Here is a 15,958-nt window from a genome sequence, read left to right as displayed (position 1 = left end):
GAGTGCCTAGTAATTTATATCACAGTAGTTCATGATTGAACCAGACATTTGTGTGATTTCGTAAATAATTCATGCAACACAATATATCAACATGAGTAATGGTTTCTATGTATTGGGTGCTAGTACATTTGTTCTAATAGCAAGATTGTTAATTACTATTGTTTCCTTGTCTTTAGATCTCCCCTGATGAAGGGACGCACCAGTCCCGAAATGCATTGGGCTTCTTTTTATTTTTACGTGTATTCATTACTGTGTATAAGAAATGTCTTAATTCAAAGCGCCATGATGTGTGTACAATGGCAGTAATATGTTTTCATGAAGTGTAATGATTGGTGTGTATAACCTCATTATCTTTGAAAAACTTGTATGTAGTTAACTCATGTATTTGACAACAATATATGTGTTTAACTAACAGCACTGATTAGTTGCAATTGATTATTATTTTCGTTGAACAAGCTGGATATGTGTTTGGGTCATAGGAACCCACGGTATTGTGCACAACGCTGACTTTCTCCAATGTTAGTCTCAATTTTGTTCTGGCCCATAGACACAAACAACTGTAAAGAAATATTCCTGAACAGAGTACAGGGTTTCACAATCAGTAGGCCAGACCCACGCTATGTCCAAAGACAGCATCCAGGGGTAGTAACAACATACAGTGTTGGAAAATTATGCCTCGACTGGCTGCAGACATCTACACTAGAGGATATGAAACAACACTTATCTTTACTTAAAGACGACGCAGACCGTAGGGATTTCTTGCTAGGACCAAGAAAACCGCGTCAAAAACGTTTCATATATGCAGGTATTTATGCTGCTTATAATGAAATATGGAAGGTTACCCAAGCAGAAGCTGCAGAAAGAACACGAGAAATTGATCGTATTAATTTAGGGAAAACTCTTGCTGTAGTCGACAATGGGTTAATGACTCTGTCATCCAGGATATATTCATTGGGTAACATTGTATCCTCAGCAATAGACATTGTGGAACAAGATTTGGTCCAGTTGCAACAAGGCCAGTCTCAATTACGTTCTATTCTGTCATTAGGCTGGACGATACAAAACTTGTGTGCAGGCTATGTGTCTTGGCGTTTCATTAACACGTCTTCTCTGTTCTCAGAATACAATCTCACTGATAAACAGATCTAACTGGCACAAAGGGGTGCTAAGTATACAATGCTGAGCATTGAAAAACTGGAAAAAATGCCGTTTACGGTAGCAGAAAAACCAACTACTGAATGGATAATTCATGGCAAAGTAACTCTGCCTGTTGCAACCTTCCATTTTGAGTATTCCCTCAAATACATACCGGCGGGCAAATATGAAAGGTTGGGTAAAAAATACACCAGGACATCCTGGGATTTACCTTACACACACAGATGTTGGAGTGGGGGGCGTGAAGTGTTTATTAGCGGGTCACACTGTGAAAATGCACTGAGCGGTTCACTCATATGTCGGGATATTAGTTTACACAGGGCCTGTAGCGGTTCCATTTCAAACTTATTCTGCCACCTGCAGGGTTCACCAGCCGCTGTGATTAATCCAACGTTTGGACAACTTTTAAATGGGAGTTACTTCATGTTGAATGATCAGAGCTGTTGTGGCATGTTGCCAGGTATCCCATATCTAGTAACAGTTACTTTCAGGGTCACTTGCTGTATGCAAGTCTTGTTCCCCCAAATAGACACAGTGAGGGAGTCGCCTTTATGGCCTTCACTGAACATCTCTTCTATACGAAGTGATACTCTAAGCAGAATGAAAGCCATTGTTTTGCAGAAAACTGTGCCTTTGACCTCTGCCAAAGAAACCTATGATCCACAAATTGCAAGGACTTTGGCTGAGATAAAGGCTCTTTTACGTACCAACTGCCCTACACATTTCACTGAACTGTTGGGACGTATCTTAAACATGTCTGATATGAGCAATATTGTACATGTATTTAAGACCATATGTTCAGGACGGTTAACACCTTTTCAAGCAGTCCTCGGAATTATTCCAAACTTTATGCACTCAGTGTTTGGTGGTCTGCCGCTTCTTTTAGCACTCATTGCGGGAATCTTAATTTTGTTTCTCCTGCTACGCTATGGCAAGCCTATCCATCAGCGTCACTCCCAACAATTTGGAGAAAGTGCTCCTAGAGAGGAGGTGTCGTGAGCGCATAGTACAACAACTGGGTTTACCTCGTCTACGAGAACTGAACGCCACATGGTTTTTATCATTCAGACCAATCTGTCAGGATTGCATCTTACCTGTTCTGCATTGCCTGCTTTGCGGTGAAGAATGCGTGCTAAACATCAGTCATGCCTACGGATATCGATACTCTGCTGGACCCAATAACAGCCCATGCTCTGTGTTGTCCCCAGCGGCTACCAATCCTGGTGACGGAATTCATTGTGATCTCACAGACGCGACATGCTACTGCTGAGGTACGAGACGGATCAACAGGTGCACAGGTAACATTGAATACTGCTACTGATGATGTTCCACATCTATGTGCAGTTAATCTTCTAAATGAGGTATTTGACCTGTCACCAATATCGGTGGACGACTTCTTGTCTACAGGATTGGAGGATTACATGTTCTCTTCGACACCTTCCACTAACTTTTGATTTGGCTCACATTGTACCAGACAATCAGTGAATTTGGCCTTCATGTTTCTAAAAACAAAAGACAAAGCTTGGAACTTTTCATTTTGTTTGCTTTATTGTTTTTTTTGTGGGTTTTTTTGGGCTCATGGACTCTGCTTATAGTAGAACTATTCATAGAGAATAGATTTCCTTGAACACTTCCAGGGACACATTGTCATGTTATATTTTTTAACACCGATGTATTCATGACATGAAATGGTTTGTTTTTTCTTTCTGTACCATTGAACCATTTCATAATATGTATATTTGTATATACTTGTGCTAATTCATTTAGCGATCGATGTAATATGTTTTGCTTAGAATGAGACTTGCTTTATTTATGTAAAGCACTGTTGCATTTTAATGCATAGCCACTGTTTTTAGAGACGGTTTTTATGTTTTTAGATATGTTCTTAGTAAATCATGTGATACTCTATTTTACATATTTATCATGTTTAGCATTTAGTAATGTTGTTCTATCGAAAGTGGAGTGGGTGTTGTGTGTCGCTTTAGATACCCGTATATAGGTCTATTGAATCATGTCCTTATATAGGCACAATTCAACTTGTCCTTATTTAGGCATAATATTCCAGTCCTTATTTAGGCATTGGCCATGCAGATCCAAATACAGGCATGGTCACCTACATCCGTCCATCCCACGTCACAACGAGTTCTTAGAAACCAGACCCTTAGGCCGTTGGTATTTTCCCTGCTGGAATTATTGATTTCACCAAGAACTCATCTATTATGCACGAACTACTATTCCTTAGGCGTTCATTCATGACGTCTTCCTCTGCCCGACTTTACTTCAATGCTAGCATTCCTAGACACCTTCAAGGTATAAATATACCTTCACTTGCCCTAGCAATTCACGGCACAGCACAGCTCGGCTATACGGCTCGCCACGGCAAGTCCTGAAGGAGTTCGAGTCCCCGCCTGATGCACTGAACAGACGCTGTCTTCCCTGCACGCAGAGATTCTAGCTTCCAGTGTTCCAACTCCCCTGGCGGGGTGTTAGAGTTCGCGATCTGGAAAGGGATTCCTCCCTCTCATTCTAAGGTATGGAGCTGACTAGAACCTAAGGAAATTCTTGGCATCTCATATAAAATACTAACTTAAGCTCAGACCAACTATAGCTTAAATCAGCACCTACTTCCTACCTCGCACTACATTCAAGTTAGGTACACTGGGGTAGAATTATTTAGAAGCACCAGATGAGTATCCACTTTTAGCCTGTGTATTTATGTGTAGGTCATAGCTAAAAGACAATGCTGTTGCAGTTTTACCTTTTCTTACTGCTGACGCTGTGCATATTATATCTTGCTTACTGCCTAATGATCTTGACAGCTCATATCTCTTACACGAGAACTAAGACTGTTCAATAAATCCTTTTTTATTGAAAACGCCCGTCTTCCTATTTTCTGTGTAACTCTGAAGAAACTAAGCATGCACGATTGACTGAGTGAAACTGTTATCTATTGTTTCCATGGTGATTAAGTTTAATATACTCGATAGGAGCATACTGACCTCAGTCCTATGCACAGAACTATAGTGTATATTATTCCAATGCGCAGAGCCTATAAGGGAAATAGTAACTACACTACAGTTCCTCCAGTAATGCCTGACTGCTCTTTGCCACACTACCAGGACTGAGCTAGGAACGATTGATGTTGCATCCACGGATCATCTCTGTGTATTGTGAGCATATTGCATGGTAAGGCAGATGTATGTCGTTACAACGCACACTTTTACAACGCATGCACTTACAATGCATTTTTTACAACGCAACATCCACTACAACGCATTCCATTACATAGCATGACACTACAACGCATTTTTAAAAACTACCTTTACAACGCATTCCATTACATCGCATAATACCTTTACAACGCATACCATTACAACGCATAATATTAAATTGCATTTAAGGTAAGTATTAGATAGTATAGGGGTAAAAATTGCTATTCTAACTCCAGGGGGTGCAACAGTAGGGTAAGTGTTGGATAGTATAGGGGTAAAAATTACTATTCTAACTCCAGGGGGTGCAACAGTAGGGAAAGTGTTGGATAGTATAGGGGTAAAAATTACTATTCTAACTCCAGGGGGTGCAACGGTAGGGAAAGTGTTGGATAGTATAGGGGTAAAAATTACTATTCTAACTCCAGGGGGTGCAACAGTAGGGTAAGTGTTGGATAGTATAGGGGTAAAAATTACTATTCTAACTCCAGGGGGTGCAACAGTAGGGTAAGTGTTGGATAGTATAGGGGTAAAAATTACTATTCTAACTCCAGGGGGTGCAACAGTAGGGTAAGTGTTGGATAGTATAGGGGTAAAAATTACTATTCTAACTCCAGGGGGTGCAACAGTAGGGTAAGTGTTGGATACTATAGGGGTAAAAATTACTATTCTCTCTCCAGGGGGTGCAACAGTAGGGTAAGTGTTGGATAGTGTAGTGTAATATTATGCGTTGTAATGGTATGCGTTGTAAAGGTAGTATGCGATGTATTGGAATGCGTTGTAAAGGTAGTTTTTAAAAATGCGTTGTAGTGTCATGCTATGTAATGGAATGCGTTGTAGTGGATGTTGCGTTGTAAAAAATGCGTTGTAAGTGTAGTGCGTTGTAAAAGTTGCGTTGTAAAGGTTGTTCCCCTGGTAAGGCACACCCTGCCATACCGCTTAATATTCCACCTTGCAACACTAAGGTAATGCAAAGTAGCTCTATACAATAATTTGCACTACTTTGCATCAAGGTGGCGTACCATGGGTGGTACGTTGGCACTACCAATCAGTTTCCCCACAGATGTTGATGCAAATCCATATATACTAACATTGTTAGACATGCATTTGTGGAAACAGATGGGTTTCCTTGAGGCAGGTGTAACGTTGGAGAAAAGTTTTCTTTTCTCCAAACTTTTCCAACTTTGAATGTGTGCTCACTGTACAGCCCTGTGGGGGAGATACTAGATTGGGATGGTGCACTGGTATGAGATACACTGGATGTCCTGGACGCATTCTCCACATTCTACGGCACTCGAAATACCTCTTGCAGGCCACAGAATATAAACATTGATACTTATCTTGAGGATGTAGTGTTGGGGTAGCTAAATGACACACACAGGGAATTCTTGGCTGCAGAGATTGAAGATGATGAGATTAAAGATGCCATTATGCAACTGCAATCTGGCAGAGACCCAGATGTGCTATGTGCCAAATTTTATATAATGTATATTGGCGTTCTGCTCTTAAACCTGAAGTCTGTACACCTGGAGGAAAAGATGACTGGCCTCCTCCCGCACTCGATGTGAGAGGCCATGATTGTTGCGCTGCTTAAGCTGGGGAAACACCCTGATCACTGCGAATCATACAGGCCTCTCTCCCTCATTAACTGCATTGTCAAAATTCTAGCAAAAATACTCGCCAATTGTATTTCCCTACCTATGTCATTTCTAATTCGACTGGATCAATCGGGGATTTATCCCTGGACGATCATCATTGCATAATTTGTGGACACTATTCGCACTATTGCCAGACATTGATCCGGATATAAGGGCGGTGGTGGCTTTTTTAGACACCACAAAATCGTTTGATTCATTGGAATGAGATTATTTGATGGTAGTACTCTGGTGGATGGGATTAGCCCCTTCACTTCTAACAATGGAGAGCTCTCCTCTATTCGCAACCCTCGGCAAGGGTTAGTATTCATGGCATAGACTCGCAGCCATTTAAGATCTCCAAGGGCACCCAACAGGGTTGCCCGCTCTCAGCGTTAATATTTTCATTGACAACAGAGCCACTGGCTCCAAAACTTCACTAACATCACTGGGTTTATGCATTTAGGCACCCCTCGCAATATTTATTGGTCTCCTTATATGTGGATGATGTCACGCTCTATATGAGGGACTCGCAAAATAGCGTAAAGGAGGTACTCTGTGATTTTGTTTGCTTTGGAGGTTTGTCAGGCATCCATATAAACTGGGGTAAATCCCAACTATTCCCTCTCATGCCTGCCATGGAACGGTTCACTCTAGGTTTCCCCTTACAATGGCGCGACTCTGAGTTGGGTTTCCTTAGGGTCCTACTGTCCAGAGACAAGAAGTCATAGGAGCGAATTATGGAGCCGCCCTTTCTAAAATAGCGGATAGCATTACGTGCAGGATTTCACTACCATTGTCCTTAGCAGAGTGAATTTCACTCATGAAGATAATTATCCTCCAAAGATTTTTATATCTATTTCTCAACATCCCTTATTCCCCAGGCTGACACTTCTCTCAAACTCTTAAAACACAATTTATATGACTAACCTGGGCAGGTAAGACTGCAATGGGATACACAAGGCCAGTCGCTCAAGGAGGCTTCGAAGCGCCAGGTATGGAGCTTCACTATTTATGCGCACTGTGTCATTCACTGGTATTAACCCACCGATACCTACCTCACCTGGCGATTGAACAAGGATATATGGCCCCCATATCTGCCTCTTCATACTTAGGAGCGGTGAAGACCTCTTGCAGTTTGGTAGATGCCACACTTACATTTACTTCGTCGGCGTGGTATAAACTCGCCCAAAAACGATGTAAGCCACAGCTTTATTCTACACTTGTGGCACTGCCCTGTCACCCATCTCTCTCAGCTACACATGAAAAAACTTGCAGACAGATGCTACAAAAATATAGTGTCACCACATGGGGAAATCTATACGGGGACGGCAGCTTTGTCACCCGGGAGACATTCTTTGAGGGGAGAGAACCAAAGCCCCTAGACATTTTTATGTATCTACGTACAAGACATAATGTAAAAGTTACCAGCATTTCTTTTCCTTCAGGAGCTCCCTACTCTAGACATATTACATACAGCACTACAAGCGCTGAGAGCTCGGCAGCTCGTATCCATCTTACGTCACACTGCTCGGCCAGGGGCTCCAGGTTTGGTTGGGCGGGCACATGCACCATGGGAACTGGGAGAGACTATAACGGAGGCCCAGTGCAGGTACTATTGTACACAGACAGGCCGCATACCCCCAGTAGCATGCTGCACATAATACATTATAAATTCCTACACAGACTTTACTATATGCCTGCCAGATTACACTACTTTCAGCTATGTAATGATGATCGCTGTGCGCGTTGAGGGTGGTGGGGGCAAACTTGTGGATGTGGTCCGTCGGCTAGAGCTGCCGACTTTGGTGCTGGAAACCAGGGTTCGAGCTTCGGGGTCACGTGATTCTGGGTAAATCACTTAATCTCCCCGTGCCTGAATATGCAATGTAAATACGGTGCTCATGTACAGCGCTCCAATACCTTCGGGTCGAGTTCGCGCTATATAAAAGATGCAAAAAAAAAAACTTTATCCATTTGGCTCCGACGTGCGCCCCACTGAACGCATATTAGAGTGAGGTGGATACAGCGCTCTCTCTTATGCTAGGAATAACCATTACCCTTACCCCACTCATAACTCTCTTGGGACATGCAGGAGGAGTAGAATGAGGCAGTCGGAAGTATGTCAAAACCCGCCTCCTGTTGGCGAAACGCAGGTGGAGTTGGGGAAGGGCACCCAAATTTAAAGAATAGTTGAATTATCTCATTTAGTCCTAAAACCAAATACCCACATATGTGGAGCTTCTGCCCCCAGGCTCTAGGCCTAATGACCTCTGGTATCTCTTGCATATCTACCCCCTCACTCAGACACCAAACAAAACGACGGCGGCTGAACCCACAAGTTGAGACCGTATTGCCCCACCTGGGTCATATACTTATCAGGGCCCACGCGATACGATATTCACGATTTCATGATACTGCCCCAAGAACCCCAGTGCTATCACAAATCATGGCAGGCAACTGTGTGCAACGCTGCTATCTTCCTGGTGTAACATCCCATGGGCCAAGACATACGAGTTTGTATGTTATCATACGCACATGTGTTTATTTGCGAATGTTTAAGTATCACAACCAAATGTATAGCGATGTGAAGCAGATGTTCCATGATGTACCGGATTTGAAAAACGCTCAGATATTGCACAGTTGAATATTGTTTGCATTGCCTTTACTGATATGTGCATAACATGATTGAAAACTTCAATAAAGAAACTTATCAACAAAAAAGTGTTCCCTTTGGTGGTACTTACCTTTGTGGTAAAGGCATAGCATGTTAAAGTCATTGTGTAATGATAATAAGAATCCACATTTGTAAAGCACGAACAATCACCCGTAAGTGTCTCTAAGCGCTGGGGGCCGTCAGGAAGATTAAGCAAGCTATTGCCCAGAGTCACATGGTGCTGGCCTAATCTGCCGCCGGCGATCGAACCGTGATCCCCAGATTCCGGAGTCAGTCGCCCTGGCCGTGGCGCCACACCTCTTCCGTTGTGTGGTAAGGTCTTTGTTGTAAAGACTGTCTCCCCTCCCCTGGTGCCTAACTCTCCACATCATTCTGCCCCTATAAGCACTGGGGCGTGAGTGCCCCCTAGCCTCAAGATCCATTTTTCTCTAGTTTTGTTTACCTTGCATATCCAGAATTATAATTATTTGATGCAGCAAGACAACTTGCTGTGCTGCGTCAAATTGAGAGGACAGGAATGCAACATGTTTACCAAGATATGATGCATTCCTGCTCTGTCTCTGCGTTACCCTATTTGATGCCTAGCGTCAACGCAAGCACCCTTACGCCATGATGCAAGGGTGCCTGCATTCCAGGCAGAATTTTTTTTGTGCAGGAAGGGGCACCTTCCTGCACAAATCAATCCTTAGAGGGATTTCGTGTTTTGTATTTCGAAGTGTGCTGCAGAATACAGCATATTTAAAAAGAGGAAACAACAAGTAGAAATAACAATATTTTCCCTCCTTTTGTGTCTTTGAGGGAGGTGTAAAAAGCATGGGTGGGTGGGTACAACCCACTCTCCACGCATGTAACAACTTCCCAGGGCAGAGTAATGTAAGGCAGCAACTTGCACTGCCTTGTCTTACTCCAGATTTGCCAAGCAACGCAGAGCCATACCAGGTGGTCTTGTGCTGCTTGATACATCTGTCTTAAGGATTCTGTTGCTCCTGCAACATACTGTGTGATGGAGGGCAGTGAAATCTTTGGAGTTAGGCAGACAATCATGTTTTTTCTGGAAGAGCCCAGATTGGCTTTCCCTCAGGAAACCTTGCACAAATGGCCCAAATGATTTTTGGCCAAAGGTGTAAGTACGTCACACTGTCCACCTTCTTTAGAGCAGATAGTCTGATGACATACAACCATGACTAGACTTTTTCTGACCCATGCTCCATTTCAGTTATCCAGAAAAGACACCTACGAACTGGTCACTCAGCCTGCCAGCTGGAAATTGGTCTGACTTCTTTGTCATGCATGTCAGCAGTAGCTATGAAGAATTTTGTCAGGAAAGGTGGCTTGGCCCGAGTAGAAGTGTAAAGAAAGCTGAGCTGGAAAAAGCCTTCAGATGGTGAAAAGGAATATAGCATGTTACTATGCATGCTATTACATCGAGTTCCATTACAACGCGGTCGTTACAATGACCCTGTTGTTACAACGCGATACCTTTACATCGAAAGTCAGTAGATCTACTTGCTGTAGGGGCGCGCTGGACTTAGGAATAGTATAATTTACCATTCCAAATCCAGTGTGTACAACAGTAGGGAAGGTGTTTGAATAGTAAATTATACTATTCCTTAGTTTAGAGCGCCCCCTACAGCAAGTCGATCTAATGACTTGCGGTGTAACGGTATCGGGTACTAACAACGCGGTCGTTGTAATGACTGCATTGTAAAAGCACCGCGATGTAATGGCAGCATTGTAAACGCTGTTTCCTGTTGAAATGAGGTCCAGCAGAGACAGAGAACTTAGTAGGAGGAGAAGGTGGAAAAGAAGCATAGGAATTAGATAAGAAAGACCTACACAATCTTTCTTCTCTCGAACTATTCAGGACTGGAAGCAGTATTTTGCAAGCCTCATAAAACAGTGCAGGTCACAGCTGCCCCAATGTTGTGTTATCACTCTGGAAGACAGTGCGGGAACAGATGGAAACTGCCCTTCTCCTTCATAACCCTGGTGGCCCTCCAAATTCTGCAGGCAGAGTTAGATACTATCTCCTACTCTTGGTTTAGAATAGATGTGCACAGAGCTTGCAGATGTAATGTAGATGCCAGTTGCTCCTCCTCAATTTTTTCTTACTCACACCACCCCCGAACAAGACAGAGGGAGAAAATGAGACCCCCGCTATGGCAATGCTAGTGGGCTGGTAATCCCTCATCTTCCCCAAGTGAAGATGAGGGACAGAGGGGTAGACATACCCAGCTCTTAGGCAAGGCAGGGGGTTGTATAAATCCACCTTTATTTCAGCATTGCAGTTTGGAGGAGGGAGATTTGATGGATTATCTCCTTCCGGCCCCCGAAAAAGTCTTTGAAGAGCGTATTGCACTGGGACATACACTTTGCTGCTCCGGTTAAAAATATTGCACTCCCATCTTTGTGCAAGGCTGGAGGATAAGTGGTTAGATAAGAAACCCACTCTGGCTCTTCTGTTGCATGAGAAGTACATACTCACATTTTGCTTTATATGTCAAGAGCAGCTATACAAATGATCCTGAATCCAATAAATCAGTGACTGTCAGGCAGCTGTTCTGGAGTTTGCACAGAGAAATTTTGTAATGAGAAAATGTTTTTTTTTTAAAAAAGTTACTGAACTTACACCCCACATCATTTACCCAATCTGCACCAAATTTGGCATATTCAAGGCTAGAATTTTGAATATTCTTTTCCCAATTTTTGGGGCACATCTATAAAAAATGGCTAATTTATTAAGAATTCACAAACGGGATTTCATCTTGAGTGGGGTGAACCTTACCTACAGAAGCACATCTGTGCTACTTTAACTTCGATGGGCAGCACTTTCGCCCCTAGTGAGGCAGGTCTGTATGTCTACGATTTCGAACAAAGATTCATCCTTACTGATGACAACCCATATACCTCTTCCATAGCATTTTGGAAGAGGTACATTGATGACGTCCTCATGATATGGAAAGGACAAGACAACGTTCTCAATGATTTCCTCCTTTGGATTAATACTCTTGACCAGAACCTTAAATTTACTCACACTTGCAACCAACATGAGGTGGTATTCTTGGATGTGGTCATCACTAAATCAGAGGGGGGCCTTACCACAAAGACGCATTATAAACCCACGGCAAAAAACAATCTGCTTGAATTTTCGTGCTTCCATCCTAGGCCCCTACGGAAAAATCTGCCGTACAAACAATATCTACGCTTACGCAGAAATTGCAGTAAATTGGATGACTTTCGCAACCAATCAGCTGACCTCACCACCAGACTAAAAAATCGGGGCTACCCAGAAAAGATTCTCAATAAGAGCTATCAAAGAGCCCGGAAGCAACCAAGGGAGCCTCTCTTGGAAGATAACCCTAGAGAGACCAAGGAAATACCACTTACTTGTGTTACCACATACAGCACGGCAACCACCACAGTTAAGAAAGTAATAAACAAACATTGGAGAATAATCACAAGTAGCAATAGAACATGGGAGAAACCCCTCTTCTCATTCAGAAAGGGTCGTAGTCTTAGAGACTCCCTGGTCCACACACCACCGAGAAGTCTGGAAACTACTGACACCCCGTCCATAACTGAAGCATGGGGCCTGCCCAGAGTAGTGGATCATTTTCCTTGCGCTAACTGTAGCATCTGCCATTTAACATCACACACGAAGGTCCTTAACCTTGAACCCGGTAAAACGTGGACACAACCCACCCACACTTATTGCAACTCCACAAATGTGGTCTATCTGATCACCTGCCCCTATGGGTTGCGTAATGTAGGGATGACGACACAGAAAGTGAAACAACGCGTGTGTGAACACAGAAGCAACATCCGATGTAGGAGAGTCACGACAAAATTAAGTGAGCACTATATACAACACAATCACACTACGAATGACTTGAAGTGGACCATTATTGAACAGGTTAACACAGGCAGAAACATCCAGCAGTCCTTGTTCGAGAAAGAACAAAGGTGGGTCTACCGTCTGGGCACAGATAAAGAAGGCTCAATGATAACATCCCGTGAGGCACTGCACTACGAGGCTAATCCCTCTACACCCATGCATCTCATTCAGGCTCATTGGCGGCCTTGAGTATATAGTTCCTACTAAAGAGTTAGTGACCACACCGTCATCCGCTCCACTCTACACGTATGCACAGACGTCACCCAAAGATTACACTGACACATTTGTTATGGGTGAAGAACTGCTGCAGGTTTATTTCATACAACATAAGTATGACGATAGAGTGGGGTATCTTACGGGCGATCCAGGGCAAGCAGCCCCTCGCTGCTCCGCCCGCCTTGCGAGCCAGCACGCACGGTGGGTCGATGCCCGGCAGTGCGGCACATTCTTTTCGGATCCTCCTTTGGATCACGTGATCTGTCTAATACTCCCGACCCCTTTAACGGGGGCGGAGCGTGTTATGGCACACCCCCGGTTGGTCAGGCCCCCCAACCGCCCAAAGGACTAACGGGGCGCCGTCGCGGTCTTCCCAGAACCTCCTTCGGCTCCCGGACCTTGGCTCGGGTACCCTTACTGTGCCGGACAGGGGTACCCTTACTGTACCGACTGTCGCAGAGGTACCCTTACTGTACCCTTCTGCCTCCAGATCGCCCTGTAACTCCGCCTGCAACACAAGAAAAAACATTACAACATTCCAAAAACGCGCTTCCTACGCCGCGCAGGGTAAGCGGAAAGGGTGGGAATTCGCGCGGCCAGGAGAGTGCGCAGGAAGCAGAGGGCGATCTACGGGGGTGCGGTGCTTAAATAGGGTCAGCCCCGCCCAGCCCCGCGTCACGCCTCCCCCAGCAAGCCCCTTGGGGCCTCCCCTCCCCAAGGCGCAACCTCTAAGAGAGGGGAACAGAAAAAGGGGGGGGGAGGCTCCGACGGGTGGCCACTAGAGAGCTGCCCTGCTGATGTCCCCCTGCGTGGGACGTGGGCAGCGGCATGGTGACCACACCGTCATCCGCTCCACTCTACACGCATGCACAGACGTCACCCAAAGATTACACTGACACATTTGTTATGGGTGAAGAACTGCTGCAGGTTTATTTCATACAACATAAGTATGACGATAGAGTGGGTTATCTTACGGGCGATCCAGGGCAAGCAGCCCCTCGCTGCTCCGCCCGCCTTGCGAGCCAGCACGCACGGTGGGTCGATGCCCGGCAGTGCGGCACATTCTTTTCGGATCCTCCTTTGGATCACGTGATCTGTCTAATACTCCCTCCCCCTTTAACGGGGGCGGAGCGTGTTATGGCACACCCCCGGTTGGTCAGGCCCCCCAACTGCCCGAAGGACTAACGGGGCGCCGTCGCGGTCTTCCCAGAACCTCCTTCGGCTCCCGGACCTTGGCTCGGGCACCCTTACTGTGCCGGACAGGGGTACCCTTACTGTACCGACTGTCGCAGAGGTACCCTTACTGTACCCTTCTGCCTCCAGATCGCCCTGTAACTCCGCCACAGCTCTGGTGAGGCTCCCGTCGCTGCCAGAGCCCCCCTCCATTGCTGTTACTGATGCCCTGCCCTCGCGAGCGCCTCTTGCACATCCAGCAGGAACATGTCCATCCCTACCCTGGACAGATGTACCCCGTCAGCCTCATAAAACCCCTCTACCTTCTCTAGGATCAATGCATGTCTGATGAAACCCATGCCCCTGCGCTCCATGAATTTCGGCATGGACCTATAGACCCTCCTGCGCGACCGCTCTACCGCAGTCGGAGACCTGGCTCCCTCTCCAAATCCTGCGGGGAACGATTTCCGACCACCATAGTTCGCATGAACCCAGTACCTGACTGATGGCTGCCAAGTCAGCTTGCATGGACCGGAGCAGGGCCCTCCTTCCCCTGGCAACAAGGTCATTCCCCCCAAGGTGCAAAATGAGGACCGACGGCTGGGCCCCCCCCGGCAGCCAAGCGCCGTTCGATCATTCCCCGTGCTTCACTCCATTTCATCCCCGGGGAGCCCAACCATGCGAACTGCGTGTTAACGAAACTCTGCGACCAGTTCCTGTGCGCCGCCCAGCGTTCCAGCCTTGCGATGTAAGAGTGTCCCATCAACCATACCTGGTGGCCTACCAAATGAAACGATGAAGCAGCTTTAAGTAGTCGTATATTTATTTGCACACAAACCCTTGGGGTATACACGTTATGGAACACTCAGAATGTACATATACTAGCATCTTTGTTGCGGCCCACCTGCTAGAATACTGCGGCCTCAAGGTCGGACATATCTTTTAAAACAGTCGGAGTTCCAACGCCCCACACCCTTAACGCCCTCAGGACCCATGCCGGCCTTAGCCGCAGAAGTGGCGGCGCCGATTCGGAAAGAGTGGGAGGAGAATCTGCGCCCACTCCCAGATAACCCCCCCCCTGGCAAGGGCAGCCCCCAAGATGCGATCAAACTGAAACCTGGTGAGGGGGGCCCCATCCGCATGTATCAGGAAGGGGCCCGGGGCTGCTGGGTGCAAGGCCAGGTACTCTCTGACTGTATGGACCGTATGGACCGGGCAATACCTGGTGTCCCCCAGTGCACGTAGGACTACTGTCGTTCCCCTCCCCGCTTGGTCCGTCTTGGATTTCCGAATGTGGAGCTCCAGTGTTACATTGAGACCGACATCTGCAATTCCCAGCGCTGCGCCCGGCAGGTGGACCTTGGATTTTCCCACCAGTTCGCTAACCCTGAAGGCCCCGAAGAAGGCCAGACAGAATGCCATTGCGAAGAGCCTCGCCTCAAACGGGGAGTGGGTAACCAGGGGTACTGTGTCTAGGATGTGCTGGAGGTCAACAAATTCGATGGGCGACCTGGTGTCTGGTTGTCTGATCTCGTCCCTGGCCCAACCCTTCAGGGCCGCCCTGATCTTGAACGACCCCGTAGTGTCGGCACCCCCATCAAGCCTGGTATTGTGTCGCACGGCAGCCAGGTGACCACATGTCCATGAGTGGCTTTTGCCGTTCTCTTTGGCCCACACTACGAAGCTCTCTACTTGTTCCTCGCTCCCCAAGGCTTGTCCCCCCTGCGCCTCCACTACTGCTCTAAATGTCGCTAGCTGGGAGCTGTACTTCTTCTGTGTCACCGGCGCCAGGGACCTCTCCCCCATTTTCCTCAATCGTTCCCCCACCGTAGCAGGTGCCAAAGGGGTGCTGGGAATGGTGTCATCTCCGCCCTCGCCGCGGCCATGCCTCTCAGAACCGGAGCCACTGAAAGCGAGAAAGAGCGTCAGCTGCCACATTTTTGACACCCGCGATGTGCCGCGCCCTAAACTCAATGTTGTTGCGCAGTCCTGCCTTCAC

The sequence above is a fragment of the Triturus cristatus genome, chromosome 1_2 (genome assembly GCF_964204655.1).
Source record: "Triturus cristatus chromosome 1_2, aTriCri1.1, whole genome shotgun sequence".
NCBI lineage: Eukaryota > Metazoa > Chordata > Amphibia > Caudata > Salamandridae > Triturus > Triturus cristatus.
The sequence above is the reverse complement of the archived record's forward strand: the minus strand, read 5'-3'. Positions refer to the sequence as shown.